The following is a 4,482-nucleotide window of genomic DNA, read 5'->3' as shown; positions in this document are numbered from 1 at the left end:
AAAAAAAAAAGAAAAAAAAAAAAAAGAGATTCGTATAGGTATAAGATAAGTGGTTAAGGTGCGTTTGAATGTTTAAGCGCGCTTTTTAAAATGAGTCTAACGATTAAAACATAATAGTATAATAATGGAATAAGAAATGGCCGGCCTGCAAATCAGGATAAGCAGCTGTGTATGAAAGTTGTGTCGTAATTTTCTAATGTTGGGGTCATTGGACTTGGAGAGCTGGGGAGTATATGTCCTGCACAAGAGGACAATGACACTTGGTGATAGTGATTAGACCAAATTGTGAAGTTGTCAACAATCAGGAGTGGTTGAGTTGGGAAAACTCAATGGGGAATCATTTTAGTGGTCTGACCTTTGACAAACCATTTGTGGGAATTAAACAATTTTTTACAAGTAGAGGGCTGCCTGCCATGTAATAATATAATATGCAGTCTCACTTCCATGTCTGATTTCTATTTATATCAACTAACACGCAACTTACGTAAACACATAAATATATTTAAAATTAAATATAATTTTTATTATAAAAATATACATAATTAATCAAATTATTAAAAAAAAAAATAGCATGTAACAAATGCATACATCTAGATACATTTAAAATTAAACACATTTTTATTATAAAAATATAAATAATTAGTTAAATTATTTTTTTTTAAAGTAAACACAATTAGTCACATATTAAAATTCTTACCCAAGTTTAATACTACTTATGATTTTTTTTTCTAATTTTTAATAAAATAGAATGTGTGATGATCTTTGTTGTGTGATGATTTTTATTGAGTATATCTGATTTTTTTTTTTAATTTATAGTTTTTTAATATTAGATTCTTAGTATTTTGTGCTTATTAACCCACTTGGTATAAATATTAAAAAATTAAAGTGGACACATGGGACAAACTTAAGGGTATGTTTGGTTGGGGTGAAAACAAGGAAGATGGAAAATAGGGAGAGGAGAATAGGGTGGAAAATGACATTTTTCACTATTTGGTTCAGGAGAGAAAACAAGAGAGACAGAAAATAGGGAGGAAAATTTTCCCTCTGGGTCTACCTTTTTTTATCCTTCCAATTTGAAAGAAAAATGGAGAGGAAAAAGTGCTGAATGATGTACTTTACACAAATACTCTCACTTTATTCATCTCACCTACTCCTCACTTTTTTAATGAGTGTAAATTTGCTATCCACATTTTTGCTGCCCACGTCTTTGTTGCCCAATTATTGAGTTAAATTATTAGTGCAAGATTTGATTTATACAAGTTTTAGTGTGAGTTGATTTGCCCACTCAAATTATTAGTGCAAATTTTGATTTATATAAATCAGTGCAAGTTGATTTGCCCAGTTGTCCAATTAAATTGTTAATGCAAGTTTTGATTTATAAGTTTTGCCTAATTGAATTGCTTAGCTTATTTGTTGCCCACGTTATAGGAATACCTTGTTCACAAAATCTTTTGCCCAGTTAAATTTATATGTACATCATTGTAATTTTTATGTACATTATTGTAAAAATTACAATAGTGTACATATAAATTTAAGGGAAAACTATAAATTAAATCTTTAAATTTAGATTTTCTCTTATTCTATTCTTCCACTTTTCTACTTTTCCACTCCTCCAACCAAACGGACCATAAGTGAATAATTATATGTGTTATCCACATAAATTTAGACACATGATGCAAAATTAGATTCTAATTTCAAATTCTAATTAACCTTTCTCTCAGTTTTACCTATATATATATATATATTAGTTTTTAACCTTATGCATATGCATGGATACACTTAAAGATATACAATATGATTCATAATATAATTCCTATATATAATTAAAATTCTATTGATAGTCATTTTTATATTTTGTTAACTCTTTAAAAAAATTTGTAAGGATATTATTAGATATAAAATGTAAACTATCCTTTCTAAAAAAAAAAAATTATTGTGAAGCACTTTATTTTTTTACTATTAATTTATTCTAGACTCTTTGGTTTTTATACTTAATAACTCACTTGAATGAATATTTATGATCTGATACCATGTTTGATTCTAAAATTAAGAAATAAAACTCTTTAAGAATAAATACTTTAGAACGCAAGGTGCAAAATTAGAACTCTAATTTGAAATTCTAATTTGAATATGCATAGTATAATTTTTACATATATAATTTAAATAATATTGATAGTCATTCTTATTTTTTTTAACCCTTTAAAAAGTTTTGTAAGAATATTTAGATAGAAAATGTAAATTATCCATTTTTTAAATTTTTTATGTTCATTAATTCTAAACTCATTGGTTTTTGTATGCAATAACTCACTTGGATGGATATTTATTGTGTGGTCCCACATTTAACTCCAAAATTAAAAAATAAAACTCTCTCTAAAAATAAATAATTTAGGACATATGGCGTAAAATTAGACTTCATTTGTAAAATATAATTGAATTTTCTCTCAGCTTTACATATATATATATATATATATATATATATAGAATCCCGATATTTTTTATAATTATTGACATGTAATATAATGGTGGAATTGATCCATAATTTTTTTTTAAAAAAAGAAACGAAAAATAAGAAGAGTAAATGTAGTATTCTTATAAATGTTGTTCCAAAATCAATCATCTTTGTGAAAAATTTCATGTACCCTATCAATCTATATATATATATATATATATCTAAAAACTGAAGTGTAACATTTGTTTTTGCTACGCTCCAATTGAGCCACATCAGCATCCATATCATTATTTCTTTTCTTTCCAAATTTCTTATAATTGTTTTTAACATTTAATCTTTTTTTTTTTTTTTTTTTTTTTTTCCCAACCGAAAAGTTTGACTTTTCCTGTGAACAGTGCACATTGTGCACTATTCACGGACCCACAAATTCACTTTTTAATCACTTTTTCATTAAAAATGGGTCTCACGGTACTATTCACACATTTAAAAATTATTTTGCTACAATGTTTTTCAGTTTTCAGCTGTATCCAAATGGACCCTAAGGGTGCACGGGGGTATAAATACCTAGTTCACATTATTGTCAATATGTGGTAGAACACACAAACAGAAATAGAATAATGTTTGTGTTGTGTTGTATTTTCCCATGATCTGCCCATGTTAGTGTGTTTGCATTGTCATAACCTTGGCCCTTCTTCTTGTTCATGTTGGAGAAATTCAAAATTGAAAAATAAGGTTTGGATATATTAGGTAAAAAAAATAGTGTGGATTAAGTTGGTTTAAGTTTTCACATAGTCAATGACTAGGGCATTTTAGATATAATATATTTTTTAAGCGTTCTTGTATTTTTTTACACATTATAATTTTATTGATTCCATCTAATTCTTAACAAAATTTTGGTGGGTCTATGGAGTGATTAATGACCCTTATGGTGAATTTTTCATTGCAAAGATCTAATCTTTTCAGAAGGTATATATGTTGCCTACATTTATAATAAGTATGAGTTCTTCAAATCTGTTTTTAGATGCTTACAATACATTAATGTTTAATAGGAGAGCCTTACTCAGGATTATGATTCCAAGTATTGAAGGCTAATGTACATCCTCGAGGATAGGACTCCTAGCTTATGTACAAGTATTGCTGGAACAAGTTGGAGAACTGAAGAAATTNCCTATTCACCGTTTGCCGTTTAACCAAAAACAAACTACGGAGTTGTAACTTAATTTCTCCCGCATCGGTCCCACGACCAATCTACATAGTCATATTCTACTTTGGGTTGAAGGTACAAATTTAAGTATTTGAAAGCAATTCCCACTAGGAAAAGAAAAGCCTAACTATTAAATTTATGCATTAAATTAGTACCTACTTGAAAATTTAGAACATAAAAACCCAAAACGTTGCTCTTCTTTGAACCAAAACGTACCTTAAAATTTTCAATATTAGATAAGCACTTGAGATTATTTGGATCAAAACTCAATTCGGCCTTTTGTGCTTTTTTGGTTTCTTCTGGCTTTGATCATTAAACAAACTCTTTTCTATTGGTTTTGCTTCTTTCTTATAGACTTGATATGAAATTTGTTCAATAAAAAAATAGTATAGGTTTAGTTGAAATTTTTTTTATTACTTGGAGAATGGCTATGTTTGATTTCTTTTGCAAAACCATCAAGTCCACAGTGGTGATTTCCATCCATTAATATTTCCTCATAATTTTGTTAAGGTGAATAAATTTGAAATTTTTTTTTTTTTTAAATTTTTTATAGCATTCAATAATGGTTATGGTAGTGGATTGATAATATGGTAGAATCTTAGGATGCGTTTAAGTATCGCTTATTTTGCTGAAAACTGAAAACTGAAAATAATAAAAAATGTTTTTCTGATTAATGTTCACTCCACCAGCACTGTACATTTGCCTATTTGCATTGTTCATGTCCCATGAACAGTGCAAGAAGCGTTGGTATTAGAAAAAAAAAAAAAAAAAAAGGCCAAAAATGCCAGATGTAGGGAGTATCCAAATGCATACTTAGTCTTTTATTTTA

This window comes from Quercus suber, unplaced genomic scaffold (assembly GCF_002906115.3).
Source record: "Quercus suber isolate HL8 unplaced genomic scaffold, Cork oak 2.0 scaffold_20, whole genome shotgun sequence".
Lineage (NCBI taxonomy): Eukaryota > Viridiplantae > Streptophyta > Magnoliopsida > Fagales > Fagaceae > Quercus > Quercus suber.
Note: the sequence above shows the minus strand (reverse complement) of the source record.